Here is a 19,339-nt window from a genome sequence, read left to right on the forward strand (position 1 = left end):
GAGCATATAATTCCTGAGCGGTCTGGATTGTATCTTGTTTCAATTAGTTCTGGTTTTGTTTTTTTTTTCAAATCCTTGGCACAGATATCCAGCCAGGATATGGAACTTTGGTCTTTCCTTACAGTTTTGGCTCTGGCTTCAGATGCACTATCTACATTGCAGTGATAGAAAGGCAGGAGGTGAGCTCAGATGCTGGACGCTTTCCCACTTTGAGCACTCTGCTCAATTATTAATCTGTTCTCAAGAGAGGCAGGGGGTAGCCCTTTGGCACTGTAAATATGAACCAGTTCGTGCCACTTGGCTTTGCAGTATTGTTAGTTCCAAAGACCCCTTTATTTATCAGGAGCAATGTAGCTGTCAGCGTAGCAACTGGCTTTTCAGGTTATCAGGTTCTCTTTGCATTGACTTTAACATTGCCTATTCCACTTTTTCTGTTCATACCAATCTCTGGCAGGGGGCACGGCCTCCTCTTCTCTGAGATTTTTTGGAAATGATGCACTGCGGAAGGAGTAGCGACAGCTGAGTCATGGTGTTTAAACCCTGAAAGGATTTCTGGCTTTCTTTTTGCTTTTATTGTAAAAGGAAAAGTTAGACAAAAAACAACTCAGGGTGACTACCCAGATTCCTGTGATTCATTTAATTAATTGCAACAGAATACACCAGTTTTCATACTGTATATCTAGAACTAGAGTGTAGGGATAAAAATAACTAAACTAGGGAAAATATATTAGGTCAACTCTCTTTTTTCCTTATGAATGGGAATGAATTAATAAATTTAATCTTAAATCAGTAGAGTATAATCAATATTAGCCTTATAGTATCATCAGTATAAGCCTGAAAATTGCTTCAGTAGATCTAAATACTAGAAAGGAGTCAATTCAGTTTCAGACATTAGCAATCTAAATTCACTGTCAGTGCTTTAATGTATGTGTCCCAATAATACAGGTGGTACTCCAGAGAAAGAAATTAACTTTTGCAAAGTTTAATAACATATTTTCCCGTGTTCTATACAGTTTTGGGGTTTGGTTGTTTGGTTTTGGGTTTTTTTTTGGCAATGTGGCTATGTGGTGCAGTTGATGTGCTGGAAAGAAGGAATGCTGTCCAGAGGGATCTTCACAGGGTTGAGAGGGGAACCTATGTGAACCTCATGAAGTCCAATAAAGCCAAGTTCAAGATCGTCTCTTCCCTGAGACTAAAATGTCAGGACCTGAGGGAACAGCTGTTTAGACTAGGTTAGAGAGGTTCAGATTGGATAGCAATTGTTGGGCACTGGAACAGACTTCCCAGGAAGATGGTCATCCAAGCCTGATGGAGTTCAGTTGGGGATGTTTTGTGCAAGGTCATGAGTTTGACTTTGATGGTCCTTGTGGGTTCCTTTTAACTCACAGAGTTCCAGGATTCTAGGACACAATGATCCTGAACCTGGGTCAGGGCAATCCCAAGCACAAGTACAGGCTGGGCGAAAATGTACTGAGGGAAGCTCTACAGGGCTTTGGGGTGCTGGTAGATAAGCTCAGCCTGAGCTGGCATTGTGCACTCACAGACAGAAAGACAATTGTGTCCAAGAGCAATGTGGCCAGCAGGGTGAGGGAGGGGATTCGACTCCTCTATTGTTCTCTTGTGAAACACCAGCTGGAATACTGCATCCAGCTCTAGGGAAACCAATATAAGAAGGACATGGACTTGTCAGAGTGAATCCAGATGAGAGCTGTGAAGATTATCAGAGGGCTGCAGCATCTCTCCTTGAAGACAGGCTGAGAGAATTGAAATTAGTCAGTCTGGAGAAGACTCCAGAGAGACCTTATACCAACCTTCCCATACCTATAGGGGCCAATAGGAGAACTGGAGAAGGATTTTTAACAAGGCTATGCAGTGATAGTACAAGGGAGAATGGCTATAAATTGAAGGAGGGTATGTTTAGATTATGTATTAGGAAGAAATTATTTATTCAGAGGGTGGTGAGGCACCAGAACAGGTTTCTCAGAGAATCATCAGATACCATGTCCCTGGAGGTGTTTAAATTGAGTTTGGATGGGTCTTAGAGCAACCTGATCTAAAGGAAGATGTCCCTGACTACGGCAGGGGGATTGGAACTAAATGATCTTTAAATTCCCTTCCAATGAAAATCATCATGAGATTTCAAGAATTAGGTTCTCTGGTAAATTTTAGCTTTTCCTGTTTTAGCCTGGCATTCTCAAATGATATTTAAGAAAGTATTTTCAAAATAATTCAATATATATCCAGCTGACTGCAGGTGTTATATAAGTTTGATTAAATGGGAAAAAAACCCAGGTTTTACCTCAGTCTTTTTTTTATGATTAAATTGATGATGGTTGTGTGCAGTTGAAAGGGAAACAGATTTAAAAAGATATAGAAAGGTTACCAAACAGCTTTATTCTTCACAGAATATATGTATTGACAGTTGTAGTGCATAAAATCTAAACCAAAAGGAAAACCCAAATAATTGGACAAGTATTAGAATTTTGTATTTAACAAATAGCAAGGAAAACATCCTTGTGCTACTTGCATGCAGATGAATTAAGAGTAATTACATGAAAAGTGTGGTTTCAGTGCAGCATAAAAATCCAGCTTAGGTAGTTCATACTTTATGACTGACTGCATGCAGCAAATGATACTTAAATAAAATCATCCTCCTAGGACAGCAGTTTCCAGGTCAATCTTTGGTTGCCACAGCCTCCTTTTTTTTTTCCAGAGGATCAAGATTCCTGATTTTAACTCACTAGAGGAAAGAGGTCACGAGCCAAGTGGAAGAATAAGCCACACAACCACAATGCTCATCAGTGTGGAAATCTGCTTTCAGGTAGGTGCTCAGGTAATTGCAAGACACCATTCTTCCCTTTTTCCCTTTTGTACAGAAGAAGCCAAACACTTTGGTGTACCCAGCTATCCCTCATCTTCAGGCAATCTGGGGAAAGAAAGATCTAACTGTTAGCTGTATCAGTGAGGCTTTTAGCTTAAATAAAAGCACATTACTTTTAGTCATCCCTTTACCTCAGCCTTCTAAGCATTCTGGATGAATCCAGGACTTTTGAAGATAATATAGGATAGTGAATGTCTGAGACTCCCTTGCTAATAGCTCTGAGATTATAATTTATCCACTCGGAATAAACTAAATTTGTTTTATAATTAAAATCATTTGTACTATGTCTTTATTGTTCCCCAATATTTTCATCAGCCCTTTACTGTGTATCCATTCAAGATTCAAATAATTACATGGGAAACTAAAGGGGCTATTAATATTTATAGCACACCTAGACACATTATTCTGGAGGTCGAAAGAACGCAGCATTTGGCATAACACTGCAATTGAGATGTGCTACTGAACACCTAGGAGTGCTTGACTGCTATAACAAATTATACAGCCACTCATTCTACACACTTTTTGTTGCTATTATCAGTTAAATTCTCAAAGCAATAATGCTAAAGCACACACCTGGAAACAACTAATCGAAAAGTTTTCCTCCACAAAGGAATAAGAAAATACTGTAACTAATTTTTTCAATTAGCATTTGTTTATTTCTTGTCAGTAACATTTTTTTTTCATGTTGAAAATGGATAGTGAAAATAGAGATTGCACTCTTAAAAGAAGATTGCAAACCCTGGTAGTACATACAGGCAATACATACTCAATCTTTAAGGTCTCTTACACAAATTCCTGATGTTACTACATTTGTTCTCTGTGTTCTATAATTCAGTAGAGCCTACATAGGATTTTTCTCAAGCCCACTTTTTTTTTTGGCATGTCATATTTACACGGTTACAGTTTTCCTTATTATGATGCTTTGATTACTTACAAACATTAACTAAAAATCTTCCAGTTGTGGCATCTATCTATCTTTCTATCTATCTATCTATCTATCTATCTATCTATCTATCTATCTATCTATCTATCTATCTATCTATCTAATATTATGATTTACATAAAGCTGCCATCTACACACTTAGTTCCTCTCACAGCCATTTGCAGTTAATGGGTCACTCCTCTCAAGTGTCTGGCTTAAGTGGTCAGGGGTAAGCTTAAGAGACTGGAGGAGATTGTTTTCTAATTTAGGCATGAAAATGAGGTACTTAAAGTTAGATAGTGTGAAAAATTACACTATGTATTAAAAAGACAAACTTTCTGACAGACTTTATACCATAAGGCACAGTTCCTTCTGAGAGAGAATTTCTGTAATGGTTAACAGCCACAGAAAACTCTTAGTATTACTTTACATATAGAACAGCTGGTACACCCACACACACACAAAAAATGTATTAAAGAGCTTTGTCAGTTAGAAAATGTAAATACTTCAGTAAAAAAAAGTTCAGCACACTTACTTTTCTTTCTTTGATAAACATTTCAGCTAATTGCTTATAGCTTTAAAAGCCTCATTTTATCCCCAAAGCATTCTAGAGTTAGAAGCCTTTATCTAGGTTTAGTAGTTGTGGCAGAATGCCATTTGCACTAAGTGATTGGTAAAAAGATGGCAGCTGCATCTGATGTCATAAAACAAGATATGTCTAGAAACTGACGATCTATTTGGGTTTAGTGCAGAATCTTCCATTGAATGGGTAAATAAACAGTTCTATTTGTTTCAAGTAAAAACATATACTTAATTTGTGTCAAAATATTCTCCTGGCAAGGTTGCTAAGTAATCCACAAAGGGATGACCTGTCAGGACACAAAACTGAGTATATGGGAAAAAATAGCAGATTGTGTATGTCAAAACTGCTGGACTGTATTTTGAATTGGTTTAGCAGTTATCTAAAATCCCTTTGGATTAGACTCTCAGTGACAAATTTCCCGATAATGGGGTGTCATTGCATTTAGAAAATTCATTAAGACACAAGATTTCTACTAATAAACACAGTTAGGACTGTATCTTCAAAAATCTCTGTTGTAGGATTCATTTACAGTTTTTTGGAGACAATGAAGAGATTTCCCCATAGCCCATAAGGATTTATCTATATAACTAACTAACAAATGAAAAAACTTTCTTCCATTTCCAAGTAAAAAGCTTAATTCTGGGTGAAAGAAATCTGCTAGGGAGAGGAAGCCTCTGAATAAGCTTCACACTCTTTAAGATCTGGACTGGTATATGAGGCCAAACATCTTAAACTGTAAAAGACTGGTTTTAAATTAATAGAAAAACCCAGTTCCTGATTTTCTTATTTATTAAATCTGTAAATTCTCTCAACACTGTGAAGACATTCTCCTATGGGTCCCTCATGATGGACTCAAGAGGTACTATAGGCATATCAAGTTTGATAGTTTGAAGATCGAAAGCCTCTCTTTTATCATGTTAAAGTGACAGACTTATGATTCCATTCATATGCATTTACACAGCTTACATCATTGGCAGATCACATAAAGAAAAAACAATTCATTTCCTGAACACTGTATCTTAAAATACCTCCCTACTCAGAATGCTTCATTATAATTCTGTTCTATGTGTGAGAAAGGCCTGATTTGCTGTTTACTGGCCGTGAGTTTTTGAAAAATGGGGGATTTTTTCAATAAAAATATCTAGAACAACATGGACATTCATATTGCAAAGCTGCTGTATAATGAATAGTGTTGACTTCAAGCAGGCCTTGGTAAAACAATTTCTGAGCATATTGGGAGTAGGAGGAATTTAAAGAAAACAAGTGGAATAAAAAGGAAATACTGAATCCAACTGAAATGCTTCAGTTCTTCAGAACTCAGTAAAAGAGCCTATTTTTAATAAAGCTGCACCAAATTTAAAATTGAAAAAAATATTATTAAGTATTTCTAGAGTTTATTATTTAATTTTTAGTTATGAGATTATCCCCAGTCATAATGATATAAAATCAGAAGTATATTGATTTATTTCATTCCATGCAGTGAAATAGGTAATATTTCAAGACATGATCAGAAAGAAAGGTGTTTGTTGATACACAGGAATATTTAGCAAGTAGTATCAGGTAGACACTAATGACTTTGTAAAGTTTCAAGCATCATTCAAGCATGTATAGTGAAGGCTGGATTTGACTGGTCTAATTTTTTTTTATTTTTTTCAGCAGAAATATAGCAAAGCTATTTAGTATCAGCAAATCTTGCACAATGTGATGACCTGCAAATTAACATCAAAATTAATTGCAGATGTTGCACTCAACTATAAGAATGTTCCCCACACTCTAAAGTTTATGTAAGCAATAGTGGTAATTAAGGCAGCTTGCAAGACCATATCTGAGTCTGATTTCCAGTGAGAGAAGGCAATATTGTGGGTAATGCATTGATCTTGGACCCAAGGGATTCCTAGCTTTTTGACAGGTTTACCACAAACGTCCTGTCTGACCCTGGGAAAGCTTATTAGGTTCAAATCCTCAAAGAAATATGGTCATTCTGTTATGGAAATAAGAAAAATAAATTCAAAAAATAAATTCAAAATATAAATCCTTAGAAACTCTATTAAGATAACCACAAATATTTCCCAAATATCTAAGTTCTGCTTCTGAATACATCCAGGACTTTTTTCCCTCTTGCAGGTCTCAGCAGCCCAGCCTTCATTTTATCTTACCTACCTGATCAAGATTCATGGAGTGCATATGGGTTAATCAGACTGTTTTAAAAATCACTAGACAGTACAGCATCTAAAGTCTTCGGTGGATTCGGTCTTTAATTTCTCAGTGTTACACTACCTCAGCTGCAAAGCAGAATATTGTGTTATATTTTTCTGTGTTTGGATATAGAGTTTGGATATACATTGTAAATTTTTTGAGATTGCTCATTAGATGCATTCACATGGGGTTCTACTTCTAACTCAGTTATGTCTCACTTTCTCTTATTGGATTTTTTCTCCTGTATAAACATTTAAATATCAGTTTGGGATGGAAACCAGGTTTAAAATCTCATTTCTCTAGATCTAAACATGGTAAATGTGGATATGTTAATTTATGTGATCTTTTTGGACAAGGTATTGAATGCAATCTATGTTTTAAAAAGACGACTAAAGCTTCCATGAGAAAAAGAACTCTAAATGGGTATACCAGTAAGGCATAGGCAGCTGTGAATTTAACTATAAAGTGAAATAAAACCTTGTTTGGTTTGTCATTTTTGGTTTGTTTTGTTTTTGTTTAATCAATAGAAAAAATGTACTGATTTTAAAGGCTTAATTTATATCTGTATAGATTTCTAAATGTTTGATTTATGTTGGATCTTACATAATCCAGGGCATTATCAGAATTCACCTCATAAAATATCCTGTACACTGAATTTTGTTGTCTAATAGATTAAAATGTTTTATAAGATTCTCAGAATTCTCAGTAACTCTTTTAGAGAATCAAAATCTGGGCATAATATCAACAAATCAAGTACCAGCTCATCTGATTAAAATGCTATGAAAACTGTGGAACTATTTTCCTGAGACATGAATCCTTTGAGAAAATTGTCTTAAACAAACAAACTAAAACTTTTGCAGGCAGAAAGTTGGTGGAGTTTTTCTTTTTATTTCCTGTGTGCATTCCCATTGATGATTAGAATATTATCTAGCTTGAACATAACTAAATATTCAAATGTGGAGGACATGTTTGGATAATATCGTGGACTTTTAAATAAAATTTATATACTGAAGTTTCCTGTAGTTACAGGTAACAGGACTTTAAAACAGGTTTGAAGCAAAAGCAGCCATGCTGCATATCTGTATCATCCTGATCATTGCTTTTGCATTTACATACACAGATTACATTTGCATGTCTTGACAACTTATACATTTTAACTAAATTTGATTTCACAGGAGTGTTTATATCAAGGGAACATGAACATTTTAAATTCCAACTTAGCTCTAAATTATTGATTTTAGGAGAACTGTGAAGGTTTTGTGCATTACTCAACTTTATGTAAAACGGCCAGCTAATGACAATGTTTAATTCTGAACTCTGTGTTCCATTAGATTTATAGAGCTCTCTCAGTTCTGAGCTAGAAGTACAGATATGACTTTGTAAAAAATTTATGCAACATAACATTTTATCATTTTGTTAATTTCTTCAGGATAATATAGACATGACTACATGGGCTGCAGTACTTCAAAATCTGAGACTATTTTTGGTTTAGTAATTTCAGATGGCATTATGCTTTTATGAAATATATTTGTAACCTAAAATCCAAAAATGACAGACATGGCCTCATCAGTCAATTTAAACATAATATCAAAATGGTGTTTCTGAAATTACATCCCTGAAATATTAAATCACAAAAATGTTAAGAGTAACACTCATTCTTCCCTTTGTGATTCCTTTGGACTGCCTAATTTGCAAAGAATCACAGAATCTGGATTTGCCTTTGAAAAAGAATGCCAGATCCAGATTGCTGCTTTTTGTAGTAAGGAGGAAGATACATATTATCCTTCATACTGGAAGAATAAATGGTACCATCAAGTTCTCACTGATGTGAACTGAGACTGATTATGCATAGGATATAAAAAGAAGACTTGAGGGAAAATGGAATTTCAGGAAATTACACTATTTCTTCAAGAAAGTAAAATCTGTGAGGACTGACATGTACCACAGGGACTGGTACTAACAGGAACATTTCAGGAATTTTAATACTCAGACATGGAGAGGTTACCCTTATCAAATAATAAAATTTACTTACATAGCCTAGCAACATTTTAGGATTCATGCTAATGTTAACAAACATGGAATATTAACCTAGGAAGTAGTCAGTGAAGTCCTAGAAATTCTGATATACATGGAAACATGAAATATATATATATATATGAATGGAGAAAAATGAAAATTAGGCTTTTAAAAGCAAAAACAAAACTAGGATGTAAGCAATAAGCATGGTATTTCAGATGCATTGCAGTTGTTAAAACTAAACCCAAACAACTAAAATGCCTAACTAATAATTCAAGCAGGTTGGACAATAAATTCAAATAATAAAAATTTCAATTTCAGGACAGAAACAAAAGGAGAAAAAAAATTTAAAACCAAAAAAACCACACAGAGTTGCTGAATAATAATTTTTTTTTTCCTCCAGAGTTATGAAACAGAATCCCCCAATAAAGAAGTCGCTCTGGAGAAGTGTGTTTAGAAACCATACTAATGGGACCTTCGTCTAGCCCCCAACATCCGGGATTGCACTGCAGCAGTGATCTCTATAAGAATTATAAATTTATGTAAAACATCATTTATGAAGTAACAAAGAGTATAGAATTACTTTAAGTAAGCACAAGGGAGGAGAAATACAGGGGCTGTTTGTAAAAAATTAGCTTATACTGAGTAATAATGAGCAGATTCAGTTCACTTTGAATTGCAACACAAACAAAAAATACATGGCTGAATTCTGGGGTTTTAGAGGAACAAACTTCAGGAAACTAAGAAATTAGTTATTAGGGTTTACTGAACCGGATAATTCAAGGATTTGAACCTAGTGGCAGCATGGAATTAAGTCAAAGGTGCAAACGCTATCTGAAGTTTGTATTGCAAGAAAGTGCAAAAAAAAAGTCTTAGCAGGAAAGAGTCAAAGACTTCTCTGGAGGAAGAAACAGCTCACATAGGATATGAAGAGTGAGTAAAGAACATAAAAGGAATAAAAAGAGGGATTGATCAGCAAGGAGAGCCCTGTCTCAGAGGTCAAAAAGGGTGAAAATAAAACAAGAATGGACAAAAACCTAGTTGAGTTGAAACTTGGAAAGAAAATTCAATCAAGTAGTGAAAGCTCTTCAATCATATAAATAAATAAGGGCAGGAAAAGAGGAAACTGAGCTATGCATTAAAATGTTGATAAAGGAGCTAAAATGAATAAGGCAGCAGAACCAAATATTCTAAAACAACTCTAAGACATATGACAGAAATCTCTGATCAGTCAGTAAGAATGAAAGTAATGTAAGTTAGTATATTCAATGCAGAAACAAAACTTAAAATGCTTATACAAATTTGATGAGGTATCCCATAAGCTCTGAACCACAAATATGAAACAAATACATAGACAAAAGTGAAAAATGAGAGGTAAATGATTTCAGCTTGCCAAAAGCATTTTCCATGTAAAATGACTTTAAGCACCTATAGTGCAGAAAATTAGTAAGAAAATTAATGGTAAGAAACAATGAAACTTATGAAATAATAACTTGTGAATCATAAGAAATGTGCAGGAAGTCACTGGAAAAACACAATATTATATGAAACCAGCATCTTTCCAGAGTCCAAGATTCTCATATTCTGGAAGAATTACTGCTTTTAGTTCAGTTCCTTAATTTGAACAAATTTTTTAGATTTATCCTAAGACCTATTGATCTACACAATTTGGTTGTTTTGAAAAAAAAAGTTTACTGTGACAACTAGGTTTACAACCTATGATTTGTGATTTCATTATAAAGCAAAACTAGTTTTTTCAGCCATGTATTTCCTTTCTATGAAGAAATAAGAAATACTTCACATAAGCAGGGCAGTATGTTTGATCCTGGATTGTGAGAACTGACCATACTCTTAATGGCATTTAAGACACGTCATTATGCCACACTGGGATGAGTTATTGGTGTACAGGATAACTCTTCCTGGGACCAAGCTGTTGGTTTATGTTGGGAAGTTGGGAACTTAGATGTTGGGAAATATACCTACCTGAGAGAAAGATGTATTTTTATAAATCCTGAAGGGTTAGAAGGGTTAGAATATCATGACTATTTGTAACAACTCCTGCTGAGTTGTTTCTTTCCTCCTTTAGTGGCTCATGGGAAGCATTCGAAAAGTACTTGTGCTTTTTTGCAGAAGTTTTCAGAGAAGGATTTTTATTTTATATCTGAGTTCCAGGATGAAAAACTTGTGGAGCCATAAGTTCCTTCTGATGAATCATGTTTGAGAACTCCCTGTTAGACTCATTTATGTAGTCTCTGCTGACCAGGCTTGCTACAGTCTTCTTTTTTCTTTTGGTTTAATAATTATTCTGTTGCACTCACCTAACATTGTATAGATTTTCTCCTCAAGGAATAGGAAGAGGGCTTTTCTTTTTCTGACTATAGTATTGTTTGTTTGGGGTTTTTAATATAGTTTTAAGCAGTCACTGTTAATGTTTGGAGCAGAGTCAATGCTTACAGTTCATTCACTAGGGAACACCCAACCTGATTTTCACTGCTGTCATTTTTATTTTTTTTTTATATTTTCATGGAAAGTTGCTGTAAATATTTTGGATGGATTATGAAGGAAAAACTAACAAAGAATATGGAAGAAAACACACATCTATGACAAATCAAGAGAAAGAAGAGATAAAATGATGGAAAAACAGAGCCTGAACTATCACAGATCTCACTTGGAGAGGACTACCAGATCAAGGAGGCCTAAACTCAACATTTTTGTCAGCATCTTGTGCTGACTGCTAAGGCCATTCTGCTGCAGCTCTCAGCTGGAAGGCTGTGCACCCTACTGAGCAATAAAGAGGTAAGCTGGAGTGTATCAAGCCAGAAGTATGTACCTTACCAAGCAGGGCCACCAACCAGAGCTAGCTACTACCTCTGCATGGTGTCTTATTTCTTGTGTGTTATCTGCAGCAGCTGCTGCTTTCCCTCACTATTCCTCCTCTCCCACAAGTGATAAAAAAATAAATGCTCTCAGAAGATTTTGCTCTTTAGAGCAGGAATATGATTTTTCCCAGAAGTGTCTGTATCTGGTAAATTCTAATTGATTGGACAGGCTGTACAGATAATAAGCAGACAAATAAAATTTAGAGAAGTCCTGGTTTTTATTTTTGTTTCAGAGACTGATCCTGTGAAAATGGTATATCAAAGCCCCAGACGAAAAATCTTTATTTACATAGAAATTCCTTACAAGGGGGATTTTACCATGCCACATGCACAGCTGGGACTGTGCTGCTATCTTGAACAGCAAATTTAAAGATAATGTCCAGATTCAGTGGATTAGCTGGACAACTGGAAAGATGAGAGCCTGTTTTGTGGCTGGGTATCTTTGAATAGATCTTGTTTGAATCTGTACCTTGTGCTGGACTGGAAAGAAAGAAGATTGGGTTGGGGGGCTGACATTTTTTTAGTGACATTTAAAATATAAAGCTTTGATTCATTTCACAAGAGGTTTGAGCCACAGATCAAAGCTATTTATGGAAGTAGAAATGACACCCTGTTCTTCTAGTAGGAGAACTAGTGGATGACTTTGCTTTGACCTATTCTCCAGGTGTCCACAGAGTAAATAACAATGATCTAAGATGATTTTTCCATCCAAACAGAAACACAGAATACACTGTTCATTCATCACTGTCTCTAAATGCATACAGAGAAGGCAGACACCTCCTTGCTATACACCTTCTCTTCCTCATTGTTAGCAAAGTTGAATAACACAGACATGATAATATTCTCCTCTCATTTTGCAGGCAGTTTTCAATTTTAATTTTTTCTCTTTCCAGACCAATGTGAAACCCCTTAATGTTTTCAGAGTATATAAACTACACTGTAAATAAACATGGGTTTCATTTGAAGTTTTAAATGGTCTCATATTTGTCTATCTACAGTTTTCTGTCAATGTTGCCCTATGCTTTAATCCATGCATCTGTCCATTTCTTTTTTGTCAGAAGTTAATCTCAGCTCTCTAGTAAAATGTCAGACCTGAACACCACATCCCTTTGAGAGTAATTCCATGCACTAAGTCTTATCACTTCCTCAGAAGACCATATTTTCAAACTATTTTGAATATATTAAAAGAATATTTGAAGCAAACAGTTGTAAAGTAATTAATTACAATTTACGTACAGTTTTTTCTTTGTTTATTCACTTTTAACAGCATTTTTCTTAAGATTGTTTGTATGTTCTTTTTATCTTATAACTTTTGCGTTCATTATCTTTAGCAGGGTTTCTTATACCAAACAAACTACTGGATCTGGACAGTGTGTAGTTTTTCATTTAATTGTATGTATTTCTGCTTATGAAAAATGTAGAGAGAACTATAAAGCTGAAACAAGTAACCCAGCATCTTTTTCATTGTCCTTAGGAAGGGACAGGGATGCATGGATTGGATTGGGGAAAGGGGAAAGTGCTTTAAAAATGGAAGATTAATCAATGTCCTAAAATGGCCATTAATACCATCACCATATCAGTTGAAGCTGATAGAGTCTTGACATTTCTTTACAAATACACTCAATATTTTAATCAGATGCAGGCGGGTGTGTCCCCAGAGAATAAATGCAGCTCAGTACATTTTAGAGTACTTTTTAAACTTGGAAACAGAATGGATGGGGAAAACCTTTTTCACCCAATATGCACCCAGTCTGATCCTAAAAAGCAAAAAGTTGAAGTTTACTCAGCCTTCTGTTAAAGCTAAAATATTGTCTAAGATCATCTAAATAGTCACATAAATAAAATAATTTCCCATATTCCTTGTTAATCTCTTGCTTTTCCTCAACACTTGCAGAAAACAGGGACTTATAAACTGTTTATAAAATATCCTAGATATTTCTTCTTCAAACATTAATAAATTACCAGAGAGTTAACCAATTGCATTTTAGCTTACTGTATTTCTTTAATAACTTAATCATAAAATGTTTCAAAGACTTGTTAGAATTATTCAATGAATTCTATTAATAGAGTACTAATAGTTTAGCACAGTCAGTAGAAAATAGAAGGCATTATTAACAGAGAATAAAAAGAAATAAGACATATCAAATAAATTTCCTTATCATATTTTAGGCTTTAATTTTCTGATTACAGTATTGATGTAATTTTTTATTTCTTAAGTCAATGTCTGAGGAGCAGTTTCCTCTAGAAAAGACAAAATTTTATGAGTCTTAGAGAACTACTGTATATTTGGTTTTATTCTCCTAAGGAGACATTAATTTCTTGAAGAGATAATTTCTTGTTCTTTCATATAATTGTTTGTAACTATCATGAATATACATACACTTTTTTATATAAAACATAAAAAGCAGGTATGATGCCTACATAATGTTCATATCACATAACCACATTGATTATGAACTTCTTTGACAGTGAGTTGCCTTCAATCACTGCTCTAGAAGACCATAGGGTCAATATAAAACTTGACTTAATTGCACGGTTATGAAGCTAGTTAAATACATTTTACCAGAACCCATAATGAGCTACTTTTTTTCTTTTTTTTTTGTTAAAAAACCTACCCATTAGGAGGTCAGTGATACTCTAAATCAGCCCCTGAAGGTCAGACACAACTTTAGAATACCTCAGGCAACTGTACCAAGCCTTCCGCCAGCCACTCGCTGCAAAAGGAATTCAGGTACCTGTGGCTCATCTGCTACGCATCAGTGTGTAATACCACCTGAGATTTTTGTCCTCACAAATTGCACCTGTTTTCCAGTTGTGTATCATGCTGCTTTTTCTACTGGGATGTCTCTACTACACTCAAACATCTGGAACAGTGATAGGCACCTAAATGTAAGTGTAACTTGTTTTATTTTTGTCCTGAATCTCACCCATACTGACTCATTCAGCTGTCTACACTACAAAAATTAACATAATGTACTCTTTAAATTTCAGCAGAAGACATTTATTTTCAAAGGAAAGAGTTATGGGTTTCACAGAAGAGAGGAGACTTCGTTGGCATCACAGTTTGAATTAATTAATTTTTTTCCTCTCTTATATTGTCTTCCCCAAGCAGAGAGGATGTCTGCTTTGTTTTGTCCTTATTGGAGAATTTCACTAGGTACGAAGCAGCCATTGCTTCTACTGTGTGTCAAGCAAAATGTACATACTTTTAATATTAAGAATCTTCTCAATTTCCCATTTAAGATCTCAACAGTGCAACAGTAGAAAAAAAAGTATTTTATCGTTCCTTAAATAAATAATAAAAATACAAAAAGCAGAAAGTATATGATTGAACTTATCTAGTGTTTTGTGAAAACCAGCCAATGGAGCTGTGCAGAAACATTCAAATACTTCATCTAAAATTTTAAAAGTCTCAAGCATATGCATATGAATTATGTTCCTGATATTTTTCAGGTTTCTTCCTTTTTCATCTTAACTTTTCATCATCCAGAAGAGTGTTTTCCTGATAATTAATCCACATAACTCCTTGAAATTTCTCTTACTCCTAAGAGGCCAGATGAGTCTTTTTCTCAGTAGACAGACAACTTCCTGAGCCACTTACTAAGTGAAAAAGAATTTCACTACCTGTTACAGGGAGTTCTGTTAACCTTTCACTCAGATAGCCTGCTATTATCTAAAGTCATCTATCTACAAATGTGTAAGGACAGAGCATTTCCTCAGTAATATAGCTCATTGCCACAATCAAGAATAAAACAGGCTTCCTGACAGAGGATATTGAGCATCTTGCCTTCATCAAAATAAAACATTACCAGCTCTTGTCTACTCCTGACAAAAAAATAAAAACAACAACAAAAAAAAAACCCTTTCGCTTAAAATATTGCAGGAAAACTGGTAGCTAATTAGTAAGCTTTCCCCTGTGGCCTTACTATTATATAATATTCTCTACACAAATGATGACTTATTAAACAATTCCCTGATTTCCTTCACAACAGTGAATTGAATGTCTTTTTTTTTCTTTTTGGAGTGTTATTCCAGTGTTAGTGATGCAGCTCACCTCTAGGCAATGTGATAGAAGTGAACAATCTTTCTTCTCATTATAGGTTCTGCTCCTGCTAATCTTACTGTAATATTTTTTTTTTTTTTGTATTTAGAGACTGAATGACTGAAAAGCCCTCATCCTTTCCAAAGGAGATGATTATGTTCCCCTCCTTTCTAAGGTCCATCTCGAACTTTCATTTTTGTTATTAGCTTTCATATGTTTATAAATACATAATTTAATAAATATTATTCTCCCACAAAGATAATACTTCAGTTTATTTGAGAGTTTTCCTTGTTCAGATTTATTTTGAGATTTCTTCATTGGTTTGGATCAATTAATTTCAAATTTGTAAGATTTTCTCCACACAACTGAAACAGTACCTGATAAAATAACAATTTAAACGGTATGACAGAATTTATCCATGTAATATATATTTGTATTTGTTTATCTTCTGCATAGAGTTATGAAGTTATGATGCTCCAATTTTTTTTTATTCTTTTTTAATTGAGGCCTTTGAGCAAATTTCAGCCAACATTTTCCAACCTGCTACTTGAGAGAGCATCAAAGTGATTTTATTGTCCAAAACCCTACCACATACCCTAATAATTGTAGACAAAGGTACAGGCATATAATTCTCAGTGCAAATTACTATAAACAGGAGGTTGATTGCTCTTTCCATATTGCTGAAACAAAAAATAAATCAAATTAGTACCTCTGATTACTGTGGTTTTGAAGATTTTGAATGGCTGACCAAAATGGAAATTTAGCCATGTGAAGTTTAAGTTGTAGCAAAAGACCAAAAATGCCATAGGATAGCCATGCTAAAGTGTATTTTCTCTTATGTATTTCTGTATTCCTAGAACAAGACACTAAATTATATTTAAGCAGTGCAATGAAGAACATGTTGATAAAAAAGGGATTACATGTTTCTAATTATTCTAGTTATCTGGCTATGATGGGGGAACAAGAAGAACAAGATAAATTTTATAGAATAACTTATTTCATATATTATTACTAGTAGCTTCCAAAGGCCTTTTCCACTGATTCTATGAACAGCTTTTATAAAATAAAGAAAGGTGTAATAACTGGTTTTGTTCTGCCACTCTAGTTTTTACATATGTACATACACCAAATAAACAGAGAAAAAAAAAATTCTCTATTTGAGTCACCAAGCAACATTTTCTTAGTGGCAGTTTCAACACAAGAATTCAATTAATCCATGCAAAGATTATTCTGCAGTAACAGTCAGAAGATTTCCCTCTGTTCATCTTTTTTTTTATTTTTTTCATTCCTTGATTTTCAGTAAGGGAATTGAAGCATTACAAAATTATTTCTCCCCAATTATTACTTCATTTCTCTGCTGGACTCATCATTCAAGGACGAGTCTTAAAAATTAGTTAGTGAACTCAAGTTTTATATTTTATCTGCCAAATGTGTGGAACAACTACTGCTTTTAGGTAGGAGAGCAGCCTCAAGCAAACCAGCCATTACTGTCATGTGTGTTTTTTACATCATTTTACTGGCCTACAGCTCAATTTGCTTGAGTTTGTTACCCTGCTGCTTTTGTTTCCACTTTGCATGTTTTTCATATAACAATGCTTTTTTAGACTACGTAGGAAAAATCCAGTGACTGCATCTAATTCAGAATAATTCTCGCTGTTTTTTCATTTCTTAATTGTAATGCATTTTGCTTTATTTTCTCTTAGTTTTGTGCATACAATTTTATAATCAGATTACACTAGATAACTAATTTTCAAATCATGAGAGCTGGAAGATGGATTCACCTTTGTGTGCGCTTGAATGGACTGTTATTCTCCAAAACAAAGAATAATACAGACAGTTTTGTTATTTTTTATTTTCACCATTTTTTTATATCCTGAAAAAAAAAAATCAGCAATCTAACATGTGACTTTTTGCATACTCTGTCTGTCAGGAACAGTTGTCATTCATCATGGCAGAAAGAATAGGACTAAGAAGAACCATGATGTGACACTGACAAACTTATTAGTCAATAAAATATATTTTAATGAAAATATTCAAAAAGTTGGTAGCTAATTCAATGTATTTCTATTCAGTCTGTTTCCTTAATAAGTGAAATATGAAAGGGCTTTTTTTTTTTTTTCTGACATAGAATATTGCAACAAATGCAGAGATTTTTGATACTTCAAAACCTAAGAGGAAAAAAAATATTAATCCAGTGTGTACTGAATCCTGTTTACCATTACTCCTGAAAACAATAAATATTATTGGTTTAAAACTAGGTCAAATTTAGCTCTTACTGTATCCTGTCCAGGTAAAACTGCAGAAATTCCTGAAGATGAAGGAAGTTTTCATGTCAGGTTCCCTCATTTGGTCCCATAGTAACAGAAGTGAAAGACAATGGACCAAGAACTCCTCTACAAGTAGGTGTGGAAAGTTCCCTCTTTTGATTTACTCAGAAGGGAGTATGTACCAACCAAGTAATGATTTCTCCAGATGAAAGTTCTTATGCTTACATTTTCAGGTATCATAAGTAGTTTCATCTAGCTTCCACTGTTGATCCAAAGAGAATACTAAGAAATAGTATTTTTCATCGCTTCCCCTGTCTTGAATATATATATAAAAATACTTTTGTTGTCTTTGTAAGCTTTATAGTCATCCTGAAGCTCAATTGCCACTAACAATTTCTTTAGCAAATCCAAGTTACTGCTCTCTGCTTACTCAGTTTTCACTGTGAGGTCACTGGCATACATTAAACTGTAATTTTAATATGTTCTGAAAAAATTAGAGCTAGAGTAATTTTCATAAGACTCTACAATTATGAAATTGTAAAGCATTCCTATTGAATGAATATACAAGAAAACCTGTGTGGATGTTTTTTTACTACCTGAGCTAGTTATTCAACAAATGTTTCAGTTTTCCTCCATAAAATGACCTCTGCAGATCACTAAAATATAAGGTTAAGAATTTTTTTGTTTGTTACTTGGCAAAGTATTTTAAAGCAAGCATTCAATATCAGTTTCTAGAATCATCCTTCAGTACATCTTGATTGCATTTATATTTGCATACATTAGATAAGATCGTAGGAGTTTAAAGGGTTTTTTTGTTTTTTTTTTTATTTTAAATAAAAATTTAATTTTTACTTTTGCTATTTTTATCTTAAAACTGTATTTTGACAAGTTATTTTAAAACTGTATTTTTGACTGTATTTGAGGCTATGTGTTATGTTAAAACTTTACAAGTTTATCAACTGTTAAACAATTGTTGATTTTGCATTTATATATAAATAGTATACAAATATTATATATACACATATATAATATGGATGGATCACACTTAAAAAGGTGGGTTATAAGAGTAACAGTTAAAAATACTCTGTATTGTAATGCATATTACGCAGCTGTAAATCATTAAGTTTTGTATCAAGAATTGCAAACTACACTTCCTGTGTACAATATACCTTAAGTCATGTCAATAAGCTTTTGCCCCAAATGCCTTCCTAAAAAATGGAAGGAAATGTCCTCTGTGGGAAACATAACATACAATCAAATTTAAACAGTAAATATTCTAAATTAACATAAAATAAAAATTTTCAAAATATGTTTAAAATTCATCTGAACACTTGGAATGCTTGGAATATTAAGGAATCTTCAAATATTTATCTTAGCTCTTCATATACGATAAATACATCTCAACTTACTCACTATGTTGTGTCTTGTTCTCTCATCTTTCAGATGAGATAGAGAGAGAAAGATACGGAGGAGAAAAATATCCAGAACACCACTACTAACTAAAACCTAAAGCAATTGAAGCTATTTTAACAAAATAATTTTCAGATTGTTTT

General features: G+C 34.0%; 1 long non-coding RNA gene across 5 annotated transcripts; it reads left to right on the top strand.

Moving 5' to 3' along the window:
• The first annotated feature begins 2,642 nt into the window (after nucleotides 1-2,642).
• LOC117244421 lies at nucleotides 2,643-18,631 on the top strand. Of its 5 annotated transcripts, none has more exons than XR_004497487.1 (6): nucleotides 2,643-2,821; nucleotides 11,130-11,394; nucleotides 14,100-14,208; nucleotides 14,290-14,366; nucleotides 14,469-15,694; nucleotides 17,810-18,631. It is a non-coding gene; the product is annotated as an uncharacterized LOC117244421 (long non-coding RNA). The 5 variants fall into 5 exon arrangements; XR_004497488.1 differs by having other exon boundaries at nucleotides 15,629-15,694; XR_004497485.1 differs by having other exon boundaries at nucleotides 14,469-18,631.
• Nucleotides 18,632-19,339: the final 708 nt, after the last annotated feature.

Source organism: Parus major, chromosome 1 (assembly GCF_001522545.3).
Source record: "Parus major isolate Abel chromosome 1, Parus_major1.1, whole genome shotgun sequence".
In the NCBI taxonomy this organism is placed as follows: Eukaryota; Metazoa; Chordata; class Aves; order Passeriformes; family Paridae; genus Parus; species Parus major.